Below are 14,296 nucleotides of genomic sequence, written 5' to 3'. Positions count from 1 at the left end.
CATGCCCACTTTAGGAGGGAAATCCGGACTCAGATGAAAAACACGCCCCGGGTTAATGGCCGCCCTCTTATCTGTGATTAATGATATTGATTCTGTTTCCGAGCTCTGCTCTCCCTCAAACGTTTTCGCCGGCGCTGCCACCGACAATTATTGTGATTGCTCGGCATCAAAGCGTGGCCGGGAGAAACGGACCCGATGTGTCCCGGGATGAGGTTCTGACACGCACAGGAACAACTCGTCTCTCGTGAGAAGTAGTTCTCATGAAGACTTAGCAAAAAGGTCAGCTATGCTAGCAATGCCTTTGTGCGTGATTGAATCAATGGCCGCCTGTACTCAGTCAACAGGGGTCGCGATGGAAGTCATTTTTCCTGCTGTTTAAGCACAAAGAACCGTCCTCTGGAAACCTTAACTGCAAACTGACTGGTGAGAATTTGTACATAAACTTGTGAATTAGTATGATAAAAAACCCACTATCATTGACGAAAGTATTCTGGATCAATTGTTCACAGATGAGCCAATAAATAAGTTTAATTCCATATAGCACGTTTTAAAACATGTTTTAAATAAGCTTATTAATGCAACCATTACCCATAATTTTGTCTCAAGATAAATAACAGAAACTGCTTTTACTATTTAAACAACATTTATGCAGAATCACTTTAAAGGTATTTTTACACAGAAATCTCCCCATTGCTCATTCTGTATCAGTAAAGAAAATATATTATATCATATATTATATATAATATTATATATTTGTTCAGCTCTCGGTTCCTAAAGTAGATTTGTCAGGAAAGAGTTTTTGACTTAACATTTCAATTTTTTTTTCCCCCAAAAAAGCAAGATTATTTTCACAAGAATTCAACCAATTATCACACGTTTTGTAATATTTATTTCCAAGAAAAGAAGGTATTCCATTTGAACAAAGATTGTCTTTTAGCTCAGCTCTTTTATAATCAGTATATGGTTTAGTTTGGTCAGTTACTTGTTGTCTCCCATAGTTTAATGAAAAAATAAAATTCCCCATTTTATGTTTTAATTAAACTGTACTAGTTGAACATGTATTGACTCTTTTCAGTTATCTGTGAAAATGTATTGGCCCTCAAAGTAAGTACAAATGTTTTGTAATAATTGCTTTAAAATCAAATTTTCAGGTTTTATAAAAAAAAAAAATACATTTAAAACATATTCTACTACTTATTTTGAAATAAATAAATCACTAATATATTGACTTATATTTAAAGTGAAGTGCATAACATAAATAAATCAATATTGTTTAGCATTTTCCTTTTAAAAATGTCCTTTATTTCCATAAAAATTCATTTTTTCTTATTATTACTTTGTACATATTAAGGGATTTGATGCTATATTGTCATCTGGTTGTTAAATACTTTATAGGGAAAAAAGGAAGAGGACAAATTTTGGGGGAATAAAAGCAACAAAAACAAAATTATATATTTTCTTCAGTATTTAATCTTTTAATTAAACTGTATTAGTTGATAACATACCGTTTTTTTTTTTCAAAAGATCTGTGAAAATCCATTGGCCCTAAAAGTAAGTAAGTAAGTAAAGTAATGTAATGAAAAACATGGGAAAAAAAACAAGTACAAATATATTACAATAGGGGCTTTTAAATCATACTTAACTAACATATTTACTACTCGAATTGAAAGAAATAAATCACTAATTTATTGACTTTTATTTAAAGTAAAGTTCATAAAATAAAGAAATCGATATTGTTTAGCATTTTTCTTTTTAATATACTTACAAAAGTATCCCTTTTTTTCCATAATATTTTTTTTCTTCTTTTAATGACTTTGTACATATTAAGGGATTTGATAGTATATAATAATCTTGTCATTAAATATGTTACAGGAAAAAAGGAAAGAGGACAAAATTAATAAAAAATAAAACTAATGTTTGGGATATTTTTTTAATTTCACTTTAAAAATACCCTTTTTTTCCATTAAATTATATTTTTTTCTTATTGTTACTTTGTTCATATTAAGGGATTTAATGGCCCAACAGTAACATAACGTGTCGACAATGTTTTCACCTACCTCTATGGTCATATTTCACAGAGAAAAAAAGGAAATTTAAGTGGGAATAAAACCAACAAAATTCTGTTGTTGTCGCCATTAAGAAAAGAACAGAAAGTCACTCGAGCGAAGGCGATAAACGTCAGAAACACAAGGGCAGCATCGAGCGGCTGAGTGTTTGTGGAACACCGAGAGGCCAAACATGTTAACAAGGCTTTATCGATTTAGTAATGACATTCCCGTCCACTCTATCTCCACAGGGTGCCCCGCCCTAACTCGATCCAGATGATCTCCATCATGTCATACTTGGAGAGGAACCAATCTTACATGACAGAAGTGGGTGGGTGTTTCTATACTTCTGATAAAAATTGGGAGAGTAGGAAAAACATTTCTAAGGGGACACTCTATTAAAGCAAAAAGCATGAGGCCTTTTCCACAGATGTTTTGCACATTGGCTCGAGTCAGACAGCGCGGCTGGTAATGGAGTGATAGGCAGTGTACAGACTCGCTCCGCTGAGAGCCATTTTACGCCTTTCAGGGTGTTCAAAAAGTACATTATCGGGACCGCACACACGCGTACCTCTCAGTTGTTTCTCACACAGTCTTCCCATCATCCTTAGAGGCTTCAGGACCACTCGAATTATCAAAAATATTAAGGATTGAAGCACTTTACTCTACATACCTGATGCAAAAACCTTGTTCTGCTTCACACGTTCGACCTTATTTGCTCCCTAAAGTTGCGTCATTGTTTTTTTTTCTTAGTTGTATTTAACATTTTTTAGTTTTATTTTACACCGTGTTTGTATAAATAGAGTCGACACTTTTAAATACATGTCGAACTCGTGGTTTGTATGCCTCATCAAGCCCTCCGACATTATCATAAAAGTAAAAAAATATGTTTCCATAATGTATTGCAACAATTTTAAGTTGATAAAATTACAGATATAAGATCTTATAGGTCTAACGATAATTATGTTTGAGTACAGGGATTTTAAAAAACTTTATTTTTGGGGTGTTTGGGTACTTTCACAACCCCAAAGAAGTGCCAAAAGATAGTAGGATGACGTGAATGGCAGGTAATGAATGTTCTGGGGTTTCTAACTCTACCACAGAAGGAGCCAAAACCCTTAACCCTTGTGTTAACTCAGGGTCAAGGCGACCCGAAGACAAATGTGTCAAATGTGAAACAAATGTGTCTCTGGGTCTTTGGGTCACCTTGACCTTTTTTTTGATCCTTGTTATCTGGCTTTGAGATAACAAGGATCAATTCCCACTGAAAAAAAAAAAGTAAATTTAGCAATAAGTAATTCCAATATTGTAAGTCTCCGTATAATTATTGTTATCAATAATCTATGTTACTTATCTTATCTTTAAAACACATATTTGTAGGTCAAAATATCGACGTAAAAAGACCTTGTAAACAAGATTCAATTGTGGCGTTAAAAACAAAACTTGGTTTGATATTACATTGTTTGTCCCGCAGCAATCGAGTTCACAGATCATTTTACTGTCACTTACCTCATATCATTTGGGTGTGCTCGCTCCGACTTAATATGAAAAAAATTAAACGACTTTTGAAGATTATTTACTGGTTAAAATGTTGTTTATTTGGAACAGATGTGGCTGAATTAAATCTTGATAATTTCACAACAAATAAAAGCACATTTGATCCCTTTTTGATTCCAATTCTTTTCTTCTTGCATCTGCATTTTCCACTTGTTTTTTTTGTTTTGTTCTCCAAACGAGAGCTAAAAATGTATTTCTGATCGTTGTTGTATTATTTAGATGTTAGTATATTCCAACATTCAAGCTACTAGGTATTGAAGGACTTAAACCTCATTCAAGATTTCACCTCAAAATGGACTAAAGTCAAAATATGTACAGATAACAAATGTTTGACAGGAAGCTAAATGCTAAGCTAGGCAATGCCGTTTGGTTGAGCCAATCAGCAGCCAGGATACTAAACAGTGTGGACGCTGGATGTCCAGACACTTCCATCTATAATACGGGTCTTCAGATATTTTTGGAAGCAGCCAAATGTGAATCATCTCGTCCAGAGTTGGCACTTACTCTGACTCATGATTGTGTCGTAAATGATTTTATGGAACATTAAATATTTATAGGCTGAAGAATCAAACACTACAATGAAAACATTTTTTTTTTACCCCAAAACAACTGTTTTTTTCCCCTTTTCTTTTTCGTTCATATTGCTCAGGGTCTCGGGTCGTCTTTCCTTCAACCCAAACTCATGTATCCATCTAGTACAAATGGGTCAAACTCATGGCCCGGGGGCCTACACTAGCCAGTAGGGTCATTTAATGTGGCCCCGCTGGATGGTTGGGTTAAAAATCTAATGAGATCAAAGTTCATACAAAGATCATGGATGTCAACAATTACAATGAGACTTACAAATAAAAAAAAGTAAAATACGATATCGTTTAGTATGATTGATGGCCCATGACCTTGACTAAATATAGGTCAACCAACTCTCCTGACTCACTCACATGTTTCAAATGTCCAAGATGCAGTAAGTCCTTCATCATGACCATGTTTTGAACTGATTACTTTATAAAGTTCTCCCCCGTCTGAAATCTGGGCGAACGAGAGGTTACGAGAGTCCATTATGACTTAATAATGGCTTAAACCCCTCCTCCGGCCAGCTGTAATCACGCCCCCCTTTGTTTACACAACGAGTCCACTGGGGGTGGAGACTTCTTGGGATCTACGACCAGCCGTGGCAAACCTTAACATTTGACCAATCACAGCAGAGTGGGCGTGGTTACGGTAAACAAGATTTCATCTCCAGAACAAGAAAGTGTTTTCAGTGGGCGGGGCTTAAGATCATTTTCTAATTCATTTAAATAAAGTTTTGTACAAACAAACACATACTCATGATTCAATAGAATCCAACATCTATTTAAGACACACTTAAATCAACACATTAGCTCTTTAAAAAGATCTTTATAAATGTTGTTGCCTCGTGTGATCGAGTCTAAACTAGTCACGACCTGTTCCTCGTTTTCGCCGCCGCCGTCGCTCAATCTCTCTCGGAGTCACTTTGCTAAAATAAAAAAAAAAAACGTTGAGTCCATAACCATCTAGTCATTTACTGGCTGTTAATGAGGAGCCAATTTGTTTGAGCAACCAAGCGTTTTAACTGTCATTAGTTTTGAGAAACGAGAGGCACACTTCTCTTTTCCATGAGCGCCGCCGTGAACACCTCAAACAGCTGGATGCGGATCGACTCCGTCCGCACGGTTCCCACAACTTTAACTGCCTGGCACGCGGGAAGAAGCCCAAACATAAACGTGTAACTTCAAAGTTCACGTCGACGGATCGCCTCGCTCGTACGGTAGAGTCGAGAGCGACACTAAAACAGGCCGTAAAATCACAATATCGCTATAATGTTTTAATGCGGTTTCTGATGTTTGTGCAGCGCCAGACTTAATGTTTCCTTTCTCCGCCGCCAAGACTTACTTCGGCTGCAGCAGTAAACACCGGGAGCCGAGCGAGAGCGTCGGTGGGAAGCGAGAGGAGAGAAGATAATAATTGGAAAAATGTTTATTTACACCAGAAAACAATTGATTCGGAAACTGGGTCGAGTTAATTCGATCCCGATTGAGTTCAATGACGCGCTTCATTAACCGGCTTTTATAGAGCGAGGAGAAGAAGTATTGAGACTTTGTTAAAGATTTATATTTGAAATAGTATTTTTGTACACGGAATAAAAGAAGTCATCGTAGGAAAAAACTCTTCCAATTTAGGGTTAAATTGCAAATGATCAGGACATGTTGATCAAAAACCTTTTGAAGATATGTTGGTGGTGTTCCATCAGGATCCACATATATTTTGAAGTTTTTGTTATAAGTACTATAGAGTTATATTAGGCAAGTTGTAATTTGGTTTTCCGTGATACCAAGGATATTAAAAATGATGAAAAAAGTACAGTTGACATATTATCAATTTGACGAGCCTCTCAGGTCGAAACTTGTCTACATTTTTATCCCTTGTGTTTTCTCTGGGTCAAGGTGACCCGAAGGCCTTGAAACAAATGGGTTTGTAGTATCCCTTGTGTTATCTCAGGGTCAAGGTGACCAGAAGGCCTAAAGACAAATGTGTTTGTGGTATCCCTTGTGTTGTCTCAGGGTCAAAGTGACCTGAAGGCCCCGAAGACAAATGTGTTTGTGGTATCCCTTGCGTTGTCACTGGGTCGATGTAACCAGAAGACAAATGTGTTTGTGGTATCCCGTGTGTTGTCTCTAGGTTAAGGTGACTCGAAGGCCCGAAAACAAATGTGTTTGTGGTATCCTTTGTGTTGTCTCTGGGTCAAGATGACACGAAGGCCCGATAACAAATGTGTTTGTGGTATCCTTTGTGTTGTCTCTGGGTCAAGATGACACGAAGACCCCTAAGACAAATGTGTTTGTGGTATCCCTTGCGTTGTCACTGGGTCGATGTAACCCGAAGACAAATGTGTTTGTGGTATCCTTTGTGTTGTCTCTGGGTCAAGATGACACGAAGGCCCGATAAGAAATGTGTTTGTGGTATCCTTTGTGTTGTCTCTGGGTCAAGATGACACGAAGGCCCGATAACAAATGTGTTTGTGGTATCCTTTGTGTTCTTTCTGGGTCAAGATGACACGAAGACCCCAAAGACAAATGTGTTTGTGGTATCCCTTGCGTTGTCTCTAGGTGAAGGTGACTCGAATGCCCGGTAACAAATGTGTTAGTGGTATCCCTTGTGATGTATCTGGGTCAAGTTGAAGGACCTCCACTACTGCATATGCATTTCGGGAAGCCAGGGAGGTCGTTCACATTGACCCAAGGATAACACAAGGGTTATGTTGTGACAAAAAAATAAACAAAAATACACAGACATCAATTTCATGCTGATGGTGGAATTAAATAATTTTCAATTATTACTACACAAATAGGGTCTACTGGGGTGGGGTGTGTGTGTGTGTGTGAGGGGGTGTCTTATCCAAGGCACATACCGTAGGGCAGGATGTGGGGGACACCCTGGAAAGGGCACCAGTCCTTGACCTATAGAGACAGACAAAACAAACCTTCAGACAATTTCAAGTCACCAGCCTCTAATAATATATATAAACCTTTTAAAAATGACATTCAGGGGTGACTTTTTGTTATGAAAAAAAAGGTTGTTTATATGAAGAAAAGCTTTGAAATTGTAATCAGTTTTTTTTAACCTTGAGACACAAGAGTTTAGTCTGTTACGCGGACACACTTTAATATTTGTGCCTTTGTTATGAATATAAAAGCATTGAGTCACATTTTTATAAAACTATGTGTGTGTGTCTTGAAAAAGTGTGTGAAAAGTGTTCCTTGATAAGGTCCAGACATGTCAACGAAGGCCACTATCTTCAGCTGCTGCTTCCTCAGCCCAGACACCAACAAGTCCATCAGCACCTCCACCAGCAATGAAACACGCTCGCGCTTGTTTTACAGGCTTTTGGCCGATCGTGGGCTGTGTCCGGGCTGACTAGTAAAAAGATCTCAAAGTGCACAGTGGAAAGTCAAGGTAGTTGGCCCGGGTGTGCAATCAGACAAAGGCTGTCAGGATGATTCCGGCCCTCCTCGCTCACTAAACACACAATAATGTCACCGAGCGGAGGAATGAATCCATGGAAAAGGAGCATAATCCTCATTACAAAAGGCTTCTTGGCATTTCTCTTTATGACATATATGACTGCCGAACAATTATGTCGTCTCCGATGCCATCGAGTCTTTCTACCGCCAGCCTCGCGGAGGCCTAACCTTTACAGACCCGACGGAATCTCCTGATGAAAACACAAACATGTCAGGTTTCCCTTTTTTTTTCCGAAAACTCCTGCATCTTGGTAACGCACCAGATGAACGGAGGCTCTGGTCCTGACGCCCACGATGAGGAGAACGATCTGAGGTAGAACTCGCATCTTTAAATGGAGAACCACGACTTAAACACTCGACATCTTTTAATACCAGACCTCGATTGATGACATCACTTATTACAAGTATTTTCCCTGATACTGCTGATAATCGATAACACTGTATCGATTTTTTTTTTTTTAATTAAAAATGTTTGCGTTACTATACTTCTTAAATGGTTAATACTTCAATAGCTTTAACAGTGTAAAAAAAGGTGATTTTGAAGTAAAGTGTAAAATATAATGATTACATTTATTTACAATTAACATGCAAATATTTAAGCCGTGTTCATTTTTTTGTGTTGTGATTCAACTTCAGGTCGCTAGATGGCAGCAGTGGGAATATTGAAATCCTGCGATGACTGAGGACGAGAGGATACAGTCGATTCCAGCAGCTTTTAAAGCTGATGTTTGGACATATTTTGGTTTCAAAACAAATGAAAGCAGTTACGACTTCGTCAAGAGTCATGTGGTCTGTAAAGTTGTAGAAAATACTACACATATATACTTGTTTGAACAGTATAACTATATATCGCAATATAACTTTGCCCATGTATCGTGATACATATCGATCGTCAGATTCTTGCCAATAACCAGCCCTAGTATATAGGTGGCTTATTCTGACTGTATCAGATATCTTTTCAAAAGACAGAAATGTAAGACACAAACTGAAAGTGGTACTTTCATTTATGCTCAAGAAGTTTTGGAGTATACGTTATCAAAACGCGCCCCTGTCATCTGCACTGGAAAACGCTTTTTTATAAGATGGCGAATGAAGGTATGGATTATTGAGAGGGGGGAACGCTAAAGTACAGCTTATAATTAAATTGAAAAATATATATATTTGTATTTAAACTTAACTTAAAATTTTAATTATATATATTGATAGTGATGTTTTTTTTGTCATTTTATATGTGACGTGGGTCACGTCAAAAAGGTTTGAAAATAATACCTTCTGGACCATCTGGAAGACACATTGTGAATTAGAATATGCAATGTAATGGTGAAGAGGTTCCTCTTTCTTCCATGGTAGACTAGAGGCAGACTAAGGTCACACTGATGCGTCTACTAAAAACCTTCAACTGCTCCTTGCAACTGGACCTCAAGGACACGACCATAGATCGACACGTTTTCAGAGGTTTTTTATCATAGAAAAAAAAATCTAGGAAATCCAACCAAAACCAGTTAAGATGCTAACGGGGCGAAAGCTATAATTTGTTTTGACATTTTACAAGGTACGTCGAGTGTAGCTAGATAATTAAAGAATAATTTCTAACTCACAATAAGAAAAATTACATATTTATTGTTTTTGAATTCTCAACTTTGCTTTATAGCGGGAGGTTAAGCTCTTCAACAAAATGTTCTGGGCACCTTTGCACTGACTTATTAGGACGGCGAATATGATTAACTGGGTAGAAAGGAAGAAAAAGGGCAAGTAATGCTTCCCATACACCACACAACACGAAAATCTCCTCTGATGTAGCAGCTGGTTTGCTTTGTGATTTGTCCTTTAATCATAAAATAACAACGATAATCCTGCGAGTGACTCACGGAAGGAAGAGTATAACAAACCAAAACCAGCAGCTCTTTTAGGCTTTGGGATTTAAGCCTAACTCCTTTTTTGTTTTTTTTTACTTCAATTTTTGTTTGTTTCATTCACTTTGTTGCAGTTGTACTAAGTACTTGTGTGTTTTGTTCATTTGGTTGTAGTTTGAGTGTCTAAACTTGCTTGAGTATTTACCCATTTTTTATTTTTTTTTCTTAGTTTTTACTGTATTCATATTTTATTCTAAAAAAAACAACAATATTTTTAAAAGAAAAAAAAAGATAAGACATCTATATGATGGATGAGATTCAAATAATCAAATAATCAAATATATTTTAAAAACGAAATTATATTTGACAATATACATAACAATAGGTTTTGAAAATTGTTTTTTTACTTCAATTTGTGTTTGTTTCATTCACTTTGTTGCAGTTGTACTAAGTACTTGTGTATTTTGTTCATTTAGTTGTAGTTGAGTGTCTAAACTGAGTATTTACCCCTTTTTATTTTATTTTTCTTAGTTTTTACTGTATTCATATTTTATTGGAAAAAAAACAACAATATTTTTAAAAGAAAAAGAAAAAAGATAAACATCTATATGATGAATGAGGTTAAACTAATCAAATAATAAAAAATATTATTTGACAATATACATAAAAATCAGGTTTGAAAATGGATAAATACTTGAAAAAACAAAACTGTAATCATACTGTACCAACATTTCTAAACACTTTTTTTGGCCACAACCCTACAAGGGCCACACTCAGGTGTAGATAATGTCTAAAAGGCCAAAAAAGTCTGTCTGATAAGGTGAGTATTATGGGATGTGATATACAGAATCTGGGTAAAGGTAGAATCCGAAGAGGGAATCTGAAGTGACAATGTGATGAACGAGTGAGTGTAGAGAGGAGGTGAAATCAAATAAAAAGCTCTTTAAACTGTCTCCTCTCCGTCTCTGAACATGAGGATTGAATCGCTGGACTGGAGGAGCATGTGTAAAATCAGAGTTCACTCTTGTTGTTTTCTCGTCTGGATGTATGGAAGGCATTAGTCGTCTGGCAAGGTTCGGCTCAGATGTCCACATCTCTGTGCTTTGATTTTTATTTGTTTCTATGGCTACAGACGTTTGCATTTTTTTTGTTTCAGAAAAAATCCATGATGAAACACCGCCGTCCTTGAGACCCGGGTCCTCTCCGGGGCTCGTTCGTCGCCGAATACAGATGCAAGTTTTTCCCTGTTGTTTTGTCGACCCCATGGTTTTACTCCGTGACCCCCGCACGGGAATCTTCCAGCAGCTTGTCAGGTTTCGGCGTCTCTATCCCAGAGACCTCTGGCTTTCTTATCCGAATTTTCTTGTCTCGAAAATAAAGAGCCCTGGAGACCCATTCGCCCGAGCAGGCAAACCCTGTACCGACAATGCGTCACAAACTCCACACTGACACTTTCACACTGAAATCTTCCGACCATTTTCTTCCGTCCAGTGCTTAGATCTTCTCGCAATTGTTTCCTCCTTTATTCTACTCAGTCACTTTTTTCTCCTTTGACATTTCCCCGTCTCCCCCCCCCCCCCCCCTGTCTGTTGTTTTGTTTTCTGTTTTTGGCTTTTGATTTCTATGGTGACAGTGCTCTTCCCAGGAATAATGGAGGCCGGGGGATTATGAGGCGTGAAGGCAGATGGATGGCTTTCTCATAAATAGGTAGGAAACTCCTGGAGCAGGGTAGATGGGATCAGCAGATGTGTGACATGAGCTCAGGCTCTAATTGAGGATTTATTTGATCTCTCGGAAGTACACGGAACATATACAGAGACGAGCTGAAAGGGACATGGAGGTGGGCACTGGTAGACCACTTCTGCCGGACTAGACCCACTGTGTTATCGTTTACATTCTGAGAAGTGTTTGGAACTTGATGATGACCCTGTTATCCATATAAATAGTCCACTTCGGTTGAATCTATGGAACATTTTCGAGTCTCCTCCCATTTTTCCGAATCATCAGTCGACCTGTGTTCGTACTCGCCATCTGTCATCGACTTTGAAAAGAGTTTTGTACTTGATAACACGATCGACTTTGTCATCTGGAAAAGTGACAGTGTAGTGCAGTCAGTGTAGTGCACCTTAATCGAAGGACAAGTCAACGGAGTGAGTGAAGAGAACCTGGGTCAGATACCTTTGAGTATTTGAAACTCTGGTGATCTAGTTCTTAGGACCGTTCTTGGTATCAAAACCACTTATTTGTGGTCTTGGTCATGTCTCTGGCTTAACGGCCAGTCGTCTCGTCTTTGACTCAAGTTCTGTACGTCTCTCCAGGTCTTTGGACATAACAGTTGCCATGATACTGGAGTCAAAAGCCATGGAGTTTTGTCTAAATTGAATCCAATAGGATGCAAATTAATGTATATGTCACAGTACAGAATGGTATCCAGTAGGATCTGGAATCCTACTAATATCCTACCAGATTGGAGTCCTGCTACTGAACTGGGATCTTAATAATCTTAAGACATTTTTATTTGTTCAGGCTTTCCCTTGATTTTCTGGAACTCCTAATGTGTTATCATTTTTATCTTGACCTTTAAAGTATATACTTTATTGAATATTGTTTTGATGGTTTAAGCGCTTTGTGACCCTGGTCTGGAAAAGCGCTATATAAATAAAAATTACTTACTCACTTACTTCATATTGATATGGGTTAGGGTTAGGGTTTGATTCCAAATTTATCCTATTAGAATCTGAGATTGTCCTGGTAGAATTCTAATTCGTCTCAGGACAGATTGGAATTCCAATCTCTACTAGTATGATCTGGAACCCTACTGGATTCCAATCTGTACTTTGACATATATATTATTTATGTAGACCCTTAGGCTTAGATAAAAGTCTACGGAACTCTCACACCCAACAAAAACTGTATTAGAGGTACTATAGTTTCTTCTGCATCAGAGAGAGTAACACATCTTCAAATGGTTTGTGGATCCAGATGGTAACACGAAAGTCTTACAAATGTAATCATCTATTCTTTGTTTCATCATCTACATTTGTTAAAAAACAGGTATTTTCAGTTTGGCAACGACCCCTATGCGGCCCTCGTAATGTCAAAGTATGATCATGTATAAATGGTTCTAATGCATTAACAAATGTATTTTGTATTTATTATTAATTTACATTTACACATAACACTAATTTACTTTTTCCCTCTTTTTTGTGTGTATTTTGTATGTATATATTAATCCCTCAAAACATTTTTTTAAGTTAAGTGAAAAAAACTCATATATACAAGATTAAAATTGCAGCTTATTTAATTTAATTTAATAAATGTCACGGCATAATGACGCATGTCCTTTTTTTTTAAGGGATCTTCTCGTCTTTCTTTTTGCTTGACGGCCCCTTAGAACAGTCACAGAATTTAATGTGGCCCTTGAAGAATTATAATTGCCCACCCCTTCCATAAACATAAGACATATAACATTAAAATATACATTTTATATCCTGACATTTAGAAAAAAATGTGTGTAATGTTCAAGACCAGATGATACAGGTCACAAGTCCAAAAATGTGTATCTTTTGGTCACAGTTTAAAACAATAAAGTTGCTTAATGTCTAAATATGTGGATTTCTGCTCATAATGTATTACATTTGGGAAGAAAAAGTCATTTCAGAAAAATGCATGTTTTAGGTCCGGCATTACAAGACTTCAAGACTCTTAGATCCAAGCTCAGAAAAAAAAACACATAAGTAATGCACGGACACACACACACACTTTTTAAAACCACAAAAGTTCCTGCAGGTATAACATCATCGGATCGCAATGGCAGCGAGGCTTCAAGATGACACAATCCTATTCTACTCCTCTGCGAATGGCATGGGAACCACACACACACACACACACACACACACACACACACACACCGCGAAAGCCTCAAGTCAAAACACATCAAAACATTCAGGGCTCACACACACGGGCAGCCGAACAGGAGGCCGAACACAGAGCAGCTCAATGTGTTTATAGTCTGATTTGACTTGTTTAGAGGACAAGTTCGGGCTGTCGCCGGATCCAAGGGGATGTTTAGCTCAAACGTGTTTGCAATTCTATCGCGGTGTAATGAGGGAGGTGGATTTCAACAAGTGGTTTGGGTCTAAGTAAATGCCAACCTCGAGCGGCACCACAAGGTTTGCTTTGGACGGAGAGACAAAGAATATTGAGTTGCATATGTGTGTGTGTGTGTTAAGGCCTCGAAACATCCAGTGGCTGCTGCCCTCCATACTTGTGTAACCGCGCTCACCACAAGCGAGCCACAGCTAAGCCTCCAAAGCCAATTAATATGTTATGAAGTGGAGTTCCCTTTATTTATTTATCCATCCCTCCTGGCAGAGAAACCCCAGTCGGTAAGTGCAACTACAGAGCTGGCTGTGGGAAACATCTCGCCCGTCCGTGTTGGGGGACTTGAGGTACCTCAAAGCCCTGTGCTGTGTCTCAAATCGCATACTAGCGTACTCAAAGTTAATATTTTTAGTGCGTAAGTGCGTCTCAATTCTTAGTATGCGAAATTTAGTGCGCCATTGCACACTTAATTGGCGTACTAACACGCCCACAAAACTGAGTATGGTTCGATAGACACTAACCACCCTAAACGGCCGCCATCTTAGTGACGTTTTAAACGGAAGTTATGTAATATATAAATGCATATATATTCATATACTTACAGGTGCATTTTCAGCAGCAGTAGGAGGATAAACACGTCTTCGGTGCTGATACCAGCTTAAATATCTGGCGAATATTTAGATTCTCATATTTTTTC

This window comes from Callionymus lyra, chromosome 9 (genome assembly GCF_982586985.1).
Source record: "Callionymus lyra chromosome 9, fCalLyr1.hap1.1, whole genome shotgun sequence".
Lineage (NCBI taxonomy): Eukaryota > Metazoa > Chordata > Actinopteri > Syngnathiformes > Callionymidae > Callionymus > Callionymus lyra.
The sequence above is the reverse complement of the archived record's forward strand: the minus strand, read 5'-3'. Positions refer to the sequence as shown.